The following is an 11,206-nucleotide window of genomic DNA, read 5'->3' as shown; positions in this document are numbered from 1 at the left end:
CTTGGGGGTGGGGATGTGCAGAATAGTTGTCTTCCCAGTAGGACCGGATGAGATGATGTATAGAATCCCTTGGCCTGGTCGTGGTCCCAAATCACAAACAATAATGTTGTTTGGCTAAGGGTACTGTGGACAACATAGCCCATCTTACCTGTGACTGGAGTTCTTAACATTGGCCATGGGGCAGTTTTTGTTCACATTGACCCCTGAGGGTGCCAATGACTCTACCCGAAGCTGTAAGGACCTGTCTGCTCTGACTACTAAGGCTCTCTACCAACCCCCACCCCCTTCCCTTCCTGAGATCCTTGAAATCCATTGTTCTCTGCATCTGGTCCAACTTGAGTCCCTGTCTGGGGAACCCCCCAGCCTCCCTTCCTCTGTCGAGAACTTTTCACGTTTCCTTCTCCCACACCTTCCCCCCCTTTTCATCTGTCTTTCCTTCCCTTCCTCCAATTCTTCTCAACCCACTCTTGTTTATAAGAGTGCTATGAACAACAGCTTCTTTCTTTGCTGCCTCCACCCCCGCCCCTGCGCTTAAGGTAGGTTCTTCCTGCTGTTCACCTTCTCACTTGGGCGAGGCGCAGAAGGCAGAGGAGTGGGAAGGCGGCTTGCATGGCCTTGGTGGCTTCTGTTTTCCTCCTCAGTGTGTTGCCTCCGATATTCTTCCAGCCTTATGCCCAAGCCTTATGTAGGTTTATTCTGGAGGTCTGTGAAACATTTGAAATGGCAGAAATTAAGGTCAACTTCCCAAAGATGGGTGTCTGCTGCTGAGTCCTTGGGGCCAGAGATGCCCCATTTGGACACAGCGACACCACTCGGGGTTTGTTGGCATGGAGACCCATAGCGGTCAGGCTGGGGGTGGCTGAAGGTTGGCCACGTGCACTCCCTCCCCTTCCCTCTGCCCTTTCTTTCCTTCCATCCTGCAGTTCACTCATGGAGTTTGCTTAACCATCTCACTGAGCCCACTGAGCCATGGCTAGGGTCCTGAGTTCATAGGGACATTTCCTATGGCATAGCTTTGGGGACCACTGGACCCTCACAGACTTAGAGCACAAGTGACTTGAGTCTCTGAGCCTCCCTTTCCTTCTCTGACAGTGTGTTGTCATCTATTTTATAAGTTTAGAGTAAGGATGAAAAAAGTGACACACATGGAGGCCTGAATGTGGGGCCTGGCAGAATTCACTCAACAGGCAAGGACCACCATCTTCTTTTTTTCATCTTGCAGGTTTAATGGCTCATATGCAAATGTGAAGTACTTCATGTATTTACCTTTCTGCTTTTTTTTTCTTTTTTCTTCTCCCATGGTCTGGTCTCTCTTAGTTCTGAGTGGGCAGGATGCAGCCTGCACTACAAGGGAAGCCATGTGGTCCCCTCAGAGCACAGGAACACAGTGGGTGCTCATTGCCCTCTAAGGACAAGCCTACATGATGACTTCACTGTCTGACCCTTATCCATCCTACTACCGCACCAAGACCATGAACCCAAAGGGCTTACAGGCAATGCAGAGGTAGGAAAAATGAAAACGTGAGCCCAGTGCAGTTGCTGTGGCCTGGGGCCTGAGAGTCAATGGCAGTGCCTCAGGGCAGTTGCTCAGTGATCCCTGGTGGACAGGAGTAGTTCATTAGGAAAGGGGAAAAGCAGAAAAAGGCCAGGCAGGCTAAAGAGGCAAACTGGGCAGAGGCTGAAGTGGACAAGCTGGGTCCTTAAGCTGAATCTGGAGAGTGTGTATGATACAGAAGGAGGAAGATGGGACCAGGGTCACTTGATGATGAAAAGCCCGGGTTCCCATAGGAAAACTTGTTGTGGAGCCTGGAGGAGATTTGGGAAGGCTCAAAAGCAGGACAGTGAGATCAGCAATGACTTGCCAGCCCCTGTCCTGAGTGATCTACCTATGGCCTCTCATTTTGACCCCACAGCCAAGTCATCAGGCTAAAGACGATGACACGCAGGAAACCTGTCCAAGGTCCTACAGATTTGCTTTCTGGAAAGCCTCTAGGTAGTGGGGGGGGGGGGGGGAGAGGCCAGCTGAGAGTCTGCAGTAGACAGGGCCCAGATGCAGAAAATGTTTCCAGAATAGAGACGTTTCCAGAATGCCATCTGGTGGTCAAAGGCAGAGAAGAAAACAGAGGCGCGAAGGTGATAGTCACCATCCTGGGAGGGTTTACAGAGTTATGCTGCACAGAAGATGAACATAACCAGAAAAGACACCACTAATAATAATACATCTCTTAATAGATGACCCATCCTGGGTGTGACGGTACGTGCATGTTATGCCAGCATTTGGGAGGTAGAGACAAAACGATCAGGAGTTCAATGCTGTTCTTGAAGTTGCTATTCATAGCAAGTTGGGGGTCAGCTTGGGCTACATGAGACCCTGTCTCAAAACAGCAACAACAACAAAAGATAACCAGTGCCCAGAAGAATGGAGGTCATGATTTTATGTGTGTTATTTATATTTTTGAAAAGTAATTGCTGTGCATGTATAGCAATGCTATATATAATTATATATAATAAAAGCCAGGCGTGGTGGTGCACACCTTTAATCCCAGCACTCGGGAGGCAGAGGCAAGTGGATCGCTGTGAGTTTGAGGCCAGCCTGGTCTACAAAGTGAGTCCAGGACAGCCAAGGCTACACAGAGAAACCCTATCTCGAAAAACAAAAAATACAGAGAGAGAGAGACTCTGCCTCTCGAGCACTGAGGTTAAAGGCATGTTATGTATGTGTGTGGTTTTTTTTCCTTATTGCTATGTGTTTGTTTTATTGGCATTGGTGACATGAAGCTAAGCTGCCCCTTGAAAAGGTTTATAGAACAAGACATCAGACTGTTCACAGGTGGCTGCCTCTGGGAACGAGGCCTTCATTTTACTGTTGTCTTTCCTTCCTTCTTCTGAGAGAAGCTCACCTTTTGTGGCAGCCCGCCAAAGGGTGAGTGGAGCCATCACTGGAGTTTGTCTAGAGAGATTTCATTTTCTTGAATTTTGGAAAAAGTTTGGAAGGAGCAGACGTGGTTATTTGAAATATGTTTGGAACAGCTGAGCATGGCCGCCCTCATGTCCTGGAGTTTAAGACCAGGGTAGATTAGGCCTTGTGACTGATGTATTGGCTCACCCCCAAGCCTTGAGTCGACTCCTTGGCCATAGGGAGGAGCTGAGAGATGAAACAAGAAAGATGCGTGCGAACCGGAGGATCTTTTCAGAGCGCTTGGAATCTGCAAGGCTCACACTTGTAAGACACAGCATGGTCTCTTGGGACATTGAGAGGACAGGTAGACAAAGGCTAAGCCCACCCACTCGGAATAGACCTTCTGGACTGGCTCTTCCTGAGACTGCTCTCTTAGACAGTTCCAGTGAGGCTTGGCAGCATTGTCCTCAGGAAGGTGGCAGGGCCGCCTGAGGCCACCCTCCTTTTAGAGTTAGACCTTGCTGAAGTGAGAGCCAGGAGTCTTGGCTAGGGGACTCAACTTTGTTATTGTGGGTCACTTGCTCCTGGCGTGGCACTTCGGGACTTTACTAGGACAGGTGACAAATGTCAAATCTTACACCATGGCACCTCTTTTTAGACAAGTGCAGAAAGAAAAATGGACTTTGCAAGGAGAAATTTGCCAAGATATCGGACTTTTCAAGAGCTGTAAAAGGTGTTCTGTCTTTTCTAAGAGTGGTAGTCCTCAAAGGGGCCACACGTGGGAATGACTTGGAAAGCTTTGCAAAATGCCAGAGGCAGGGTAAGGAAATTTGTATTTCTCCTTTCCCAGTCTGCCAAGGATGGCTTTTTAATTTCTAGCTCAATTAGAAGGCCTCTACTTTCAGATCACTGGGGCAGGGCTGGGGAGATTATGCTGTCTACATAAGATGAAAATAATAGCAATGAAAATTGACGACTGTCTGGTGAGAGCACCACTGGAGAAAGGTTGAAAAGGGAATAGAAGATGAACAGGACTTTGGAAAATGTTTTCGCAAACTATGGCACTCCTTCATAACTTTCAGGAAAAATGCAAAAAAATAGATTTTTTTTTTGAGACAGGGTTTCTTTGTGTAGCCTTGGCTGTCTAGACTTGCTTTGTAAATCAGGCTGTCCTTGAACTCACATCAATCCTCCTGCCTCTTTGTCCCAAGTGCTGGGATTAAAGGCATGTACCACCATGCCTGGCCGATTCATGGTATTTTCAATCTCTCATCCCAATATTCAGACAGGAAGGTACTAATTTACTTCTTTCTTTCTTTATTTTTATTTTTGTTGTCTTTTTTGTTGCTTTTGTTTTTTGTTTTGTTTTGTTTTTTTGAAACAAGGTTTCTCTGTGTTATCTTGGCCATCCTGGACTCGCTTTGTAGACCAGGCTAGCCTTGAACTCACAGCAATCCACCTGCCACTACCTCTCAATTGTTAATTTTTGTTCTCAATACAGGGTTTCTCTGTGTAGCCCAGGCTGTCCTGAAACTCACTCTGTAGACCAGGCTGGTCTCAAACTCAGAGAGATCTGCCTGCCTCCGTCTCCCAAGTTCTGGGATTGCATGGACCACCACTGCCTGGCTTAATTTACTTGTTTCAATTCTGTTTTCTGTTTGTTTGAGTTGTTTGTTATTATTGTTTGAGGTAGGAGCTCAGCTCAGGCTGGCCTTGAACTCTGGTTTCCCTACCTTATCTCTCAGGTCCTGGGTTACAGGTGTGTGTCTCCGCTCCTGGCTTATAGACTTCAATTCTAATGTTCTACAGGCGATTCTGTAGCCTCCACCCCAGCCGGACTGGGAACACTGATTAGTTTCTCAGAAGAACCAGCAGCCTCAGAAAGCCAAGTTCTACAACGGACGACACTATAGCTTCACCAGGAAGTGAGATGCTTCCTGACTCAACATCCTCCAGGTCACCTTCTCTCCTGAAGCCCATATCTCTCTGATCTCTGTAAGAGGAGACAGGAAGACAGACCTGCTTCTGTCTCCACATTCTGCATAGTTCTCTGCTCCTTAGACCCCACCTTTGGCTTTCCTTCCTAATGGCTCCCAGGTGTAGCATGTCTCCAGTACTGTCCTCAACCCTCTCCTGAGCATTATTGGACCAGATATGGCCAGATTTGGCATATAAAAATGCAGGATGCCCAGGGTTAGATCTGAATTTCAGATAAATGGCAAATTATATATATATATATTTCTGCCCTGCCCAGAAATGTTTGCCTTCAGCACAAGTTTCCTCCTGTGCCCCCAACACCCCAGAATCCTGGTCTACACAGTGAATTTGAAAATGTATCAGTAAACACAAAAAAATCAAACACATTGACTGGGAGCATCATCTGTGCATGAATATTCATAAGCTGACTCTGTCGGTTGGCCTTGTTATACACTCAGCATTTCTGGGTCAGCCTGGGATCGAACTGTTCCCACACTGAAAGAACCAGCCCAGAGGAAGCCCGGATCACACTCCGTCATTAAATCATTCAGTCACCCAATCATTCATTTATTTGATGGAATTCAGCACGTTCGTCTCTGTTTACAAGGTCACTTTTTAGGGGGCAAGGGAAATAGCTCCAGTTGACCCACATTTTTCCTCCCTCTGAACCCTGGGTTTGGATTCTTTTTTTTTTTTCCCTTCGTGTGGAATCTAATCAGCCTAATCCTCTCCTTGCTCCAGAAAGGCTCTTGCAGGAAGGAAAATGAGCCTTCCCATTGTTACATAAATTCTCACGGGGCTTCCCTTTACAAGTTTTTGACAGCTAGGAGTTGAGCCTGGAGCTCCAAGAGAAACTGCCACGCGCTGATTTATGATGGCAGCTGCTGCTAAACCTCACCCTCGTTCCTCCTCACAGACCCGTGCTACCTTGAGGTTACAAAACTCTTTTCACTCATATTCGAGGGAATAATAATAAAGTGCCAGGTTGCAAGTATAAACATGATCATTCTATGCCTGTTATTGTAATCAAATTTTACCTCGCATCACAAGTACAGGCAACACTCCATGCTGTCAGCCACCTGAAGCCTCTAGAGAGATCTATCTTTAAATCATCCTGGGATGACCCAGGGATGGTTTGGACCACTCTGATCCAGGAAGCTGGTCACACCCGTGATCTGACAATTTTTCCTTACAGGCTTAACTGACCACTTTATTTGCGGAAAGTGTTGAGTTGGCCCAAGCATGGCACTGGGGATAATGATGTGGGCTCAGGACTACTACTGTTCAGGATCATAGCTTGGCTCAGTCATTTACACTGTCAGAGACAATGGCAAATCAATGGCCTTCTCCTCAGCTTTGGGTTTGAGCATTTAGCTCAGTGTTAGAGCACTTGCCAGCAATTGCAAGGCCCTGGGTTCTATCTTCAGCTTTAAAACAGGGCGCATGTGTGCGTGTGTGCGTGTGTGCGTGCGTGCGTGCGTGCGTGCGTGCGTGCGTGCGTGCGTGCATGTGTGTGTGAGGGGGTGGCTGGAGAGATGGCTCAAAGGTTAAGAGAACTGTCTGCTCTTCCAGAGGTCCTGAGTTCAATTCCCAGCAACCACATGGTAGCTCATAACAATCTATACTGAGATCTAGTGCCCTCTTCTGGTGTATAGGTGTACATGCAAATATAGCATACAGACACACACACACACATATACACAATAAAATATTTAAAAAAAAATAAAACAGTGTTGAAGGGGCTAAAGGTGTCTCAGTGATTAGGAGCATGCATTGCTATTGTAGAAGACCCAAGCTTGGTTCCCAACATCCATGTTACATGTCTCATAAGCACCTATCACTGCAGTTCTAAGGGGATCCGAAGCCTCTGATCTCATACACACACAAAGAGAGACACACACACAATTAAATTTTAAAATAATAATAAAATAGGGATGATGACAAATAAGATGACAGTGACAATGGCTGGGTTGGGTTACTGTATGTTTAGCTCAGTCAGTACCCACTACCTCTTGCATGCTTAGTGTCCTGTTAATTACTCATAACAGAGTGATTTGCATACTTCTTCTATTTGTCATTTGTTTGTTTTGTTTTGTCTTTAGGATGAAACCTCCACTAAAACAAAACAAAACAATCAAGTGTTCAGATTCCCTAAGATCTAGAGGGTAAACAACTACACAGCCACAAGTGACCACAGAGAGTCAATATGGGCCACTGGGGTGTCTTACTTTACTTTTTAATACTGTGGGAAAACCCAACCCTCTCGAATATTTTTCTTTATTTGTTGGTTTGTTTGTTTTGGGCTTCTCAAGACAGGGTTTCTCTGTGTAGCCTTGGCTGTCCTGGACTCCCTTTGTAGACCAGGCTGGCCTCGAACTCACAGGGATCCACCTGCCTCTGCCTCCCGAGTGCTGGGATTAAAGGCGTGTGCCATCACACCCGGCTTCACTCTCGAATCTTTTGTGCCTCTAAAGCCAGCGCCACTTAAATGACACTGCCAAGGGCAGCTGCCATCTTGGATGGACCTTGTGCATTTGAATCTCATGAATCTTTATTCAGCTATGTTGTAGAAGCAGAAAACAACTTATGCTCTCTTGCAAGTCGGAAACTAAGCTGGGTGTGGTCTTGCCCTGAGGGCACCCATTCCTTTTTTCCAGTACAGAGCCTGAGGCCTCTCCTAAGCACTTTACCTCTTAGCACAGCCCTGGCTTTAATATTATTAAGTCTCCTGGTGTTCTCTCTCTCTTCAAACTGTATGTTATTTATTTATTTATTTATGTTTTTTTGAGACAGGGTTTCTCTGTGTAACAACTCTGCCTATCCTGTCCAGGCTGGCCTCGAACTCCCGGAGATCTACCTGCTTCTGCCTCCCAAATGCCCGGATTAAAGGTATGCACTACCACTGCCCAGCCAAATTGTATATTTTGTATCTTTCTCTCTCTCTCTGCCTCACTGGCTCTTTTTTGTTTGTTTGTGTGTTTGTTTGTTTGTGGTTTTGTTTTTTGAGAAAGAGTTTCTCTGTGTAGACTTGGCTGTCCTGTAACTCTCTCTGTAGACCCGGCTGGACTTGAACTCACAGAGTTCCGCTTGCCTCTGCCTCCAGAGTGCTGACATTAAAGGCGTGCACCACCATGCCCAGCTCACTTGCTCTTTTTTATTGTAGACCTGAATAGTGGCCATTAGTAATAACCACACCACAAATTCAGTGTTACACAGTCTTGACCTTTCCTCCACCGAACAAATGAGTCCATTGCTGCTTATCAGCCTCAGGCATGCTCCAAGGAAAAGGGTGGAAGACAGCCACATGCTCCCTTACAGTATCACAGGAGTGGCGGCTAGCACAACTGCCGATATTTTCCCCTCTAAAATCTCTGGAGCTGAGCCTCCACAGCCCCCGTTGCTCTCAGCATCAGCACTCTCTTTCAAGATTCCCAAGACAGCCCATTACACTCTGCCTACAGCAGTGAACCGCGTTTCTAGTCCTGCACATTCCTCAAAAAGTAAAATAAAATAAAAAGTCAGGTTCTTTCCAGCAACAGCCCACTATCTGGTATGAACATCTATCTTAGTTACTTTCTATTGATGTGATGAAACACCACGACTAAGGCAACTTAGAGAAGAAAGTTTGTTTGGGCTTACAGCTTTAGAGGGATGAGAGTCCATCATGTATGTACGTACGTACGGAAGCACGGCAGCAAGCGGCTGGCCTGGTGGTGGGAGCAGGAAGCCGGGGACTTACACCCTGAGCTGCAAGTATGAGTGAGAGAGGAAAACACTAGAGTGTTAGAGCCCGCCCCCAGTGACGCCCTTCCTGCAGCCAGGCCACAAAGCCCACACTTCCCCAAACAGAGCCACCATCTGGGGAACCAAGTGTTCAAATGCCTGAGACTATACTATGAGGCATAGTTCTGATTTAAACCACCACAGTGATAGAATTCTTGGCTAATATATATATGTGTGTGTGTGTGTATGTATGTATGTATGTATGTATGTCCCTGGGTTCAATGCTCAGAGCTGGAAAAATAAAAAACTTAAAAATCAATGGTATGCTGGGCAAAGTGGCACACACCTGTAATCCCAGCACTTGGGAGGCAGAGGCAGGAGGATCTCTGTGAGTTCGAGGTCAGCTTGATCTACAAAGCGAGTCCAGGCCAACCAAGGCTACACAGAGAAACCCTGTCTTGAAGGGGAAAAAGAAAAGCAATGGTTCTTCTGTTCTAGGCAGGGGTCACAAGCACCCAGTCTTCCTCAGGGGCTGGGCAGATATTTTCTTTCCATATGCCGTTGTCTAAGAATGAAGGGACTGGCCCAGGGAAAACTGTGAATGGGGTCCCCTGAGGAGGAGGCTGTGATCCTAGGAAGGGGGTCTGGATGCCCAGGGGAGGGCACTGAGTGTGGGGCTGGTGGATGGCCTGTTGACATCTATCGTAACTAACCCACTGTGTGACTCACGCCCACTCTACTCATCTGACTCCGCTCACACACTCCATCCTTTCACAGCCTGGGCGCCTCATCTGCGGACAGAGGATGGCGGTAGGTCTCTTCCACGCGCTGCATTCTTTTTGCTTGTTTGTTTGTTTGTTTGTTTGTTTTTGAGACAGGGTTTCTCTGTGTAGCCTTGGCTGTCCTGGACTCCCTTTGTAGACCAGGCTGGCCTCGAACTCACATTGATCCGCCTGCCTCTGCCTCCCGAGTGCTGGGATTAAAGGCATGTGACACCACACCTGGCTGTATGGTTTTTGTTTTTTTTTAACCTATCACTATGCAGTAAACCTATTATTTATTTAGCCATTTATTTAGTTTTTATTTATTTATTTTTGGGATAGGGTCTTATTCTGTAGCCATACAAACTGGGGTTTGCTTCCGTATGTAGTCCAGGCTAGCCTCCAACTAACAGCAATCCTGAGCTTCCTAAATGCTGAGGTTGATTACAGGCCTGTGCCACCATGCCTGGCTTTATTATGTCATAAAGTTTGAACTAGCTTCCATAAGGCCTATTTTACAGCTTTGGGGCAGAACTATTTCTTCCTCTGCATTATTGAGTGCAGCAAATTCTAACCCTCTCCCAGGCTATAGGAGAGAGTTGGACTACAAGGAATCTCCTCATTTTGGCAACATCACTGTAACAGTATTGGAAAGATCACTTCATCCTAGTAACACAATTTCTTTCTTTACAAAATAAGGAGACAAAATTACTTAAGTCATGGGGTCCTGGGCTTTTAAATGAGGTAAAGTACATAAAATGCTTAATAGACTAGAGAGTTGGTCACAAGGGAAAAGTTCAATCTGAAAAACTAACCAAGCACATGAAACCAAAGAGAGAAAAGCCTGCTGTTTTCATGGAGTCCAAAGACAAAATTTATTAAAAGGTTCTAGCCAATCTTTTTCTCAAAACTATACTCTAAGTCTTCAATTTGCTTTTAACTTGCATCAAATTATTGTTTCTGCTTTGAAACACTCCCTTCCTTTCAGTGCTGTGACCTCTGGTGTGAGGTCATGGCACGATGTCACAATCCAGCCTCAGCTCCAACCTTGGGACTCTCTTGAGCTGATTCTTGAACCCCTTTGCTCTTTACATCTGAGAGGCCTCCAGGTATTTGGTCTCGTTGGAGGGGGTCTCCTTTCTCTCTTTAAAGGGGTACGTGTTTCACTCGGTATCTATCCCAGAGAATCTCACTTGGTTAAGACCTCAGGAATCCTGTACTTGGCTTGAGTCCCAGATCTGCAATTCACTTTTTGTTTTTGTTTTCCAGTTGGGGGAGAATAATGCAGAATGAGAACACAGGAGTTTATTAGATAATTCAGAGCACACTAGCTTGATGGCCTCAGGAGTAGAGCAACATTTCCGCATTCTGTTTAAATGTCAGGACCAATGCTATGGAAGTTCCCTCTTGTTTAATAGAGATATACTTCACCTGTACTAAAAAGTAACCCTTAAAAAATATACAGTCAGGCCGGCCAGTGGTGGCACATGCCTTTAACCCCAGCACTTGGGTGGCAGAGGCAGGCAGATCTCTGTGAGTTCGAGGCCAGCCTGGTCTACAAAGGGAATCCAGGACAGCCAAGGCTACACAGAGAAACCCTGTCTCTAAAAAACATAAGAAAAAAAGGAAAAAAAAATACAGTCTGTGGTGTCTAATACATCCATCACACTGTACAATGGTTACTGCTAATTCCATATTATTTTGTTTTGTTTTTTTGAGACAGGATTTCTCTGTGTAGCCTTGACTGCCCTGGACTCATTTTGAGGATCAGGCTGGCCTTGAACTCACAGAGATCTACCTGCCTCTGCCTCCCGAGTGCTGGAATTAAAGGAGTGTGCCGCCCGGC

At 46.2% G+C, this 11,206-nt stretch overlaps 1 protein-coding gene across 2 annotated transcripts in view; it reads left to right on the top strand.

Moving 5' to 3' along the window:
* Positions 1-10,433: 10,433 nt before the first annotated feature.
* Positions 10,434-11,206, top strand: part of RNF14 (ring finger protein 14) — a 36,124-nt gene continuing 35,351 nt past the window's right edge. The window contains exon 1 of one of the 2 annotated variants that reach the window (XM_084780343.1): positions 10,434-10,514. The gene's annotated coding sequence lies outside the window, so the exon portion shown is untranslated. The remainder of the gene's footprint in view (positions 10,515-11,206) is intronic. The other variant, XM_084780345.1, reaches the window with a different exon arrangement.

This window comes from Acomys minous, assembly GCF_964271855.1.
Source record: "Acomys minous genome assembly, chromosome: 4".
Taxonomy (NCBI): domain Eukaryota; kingdom Metazoa; phylum Chordata; class Mammalia; order Rodentia; family Muridae; genus Acomys; species Acomys minous.
Note: the sequence above shows the minus strand (reverse complement) of the source record. Positions and strands in the feature narration are given on the sequence as shown.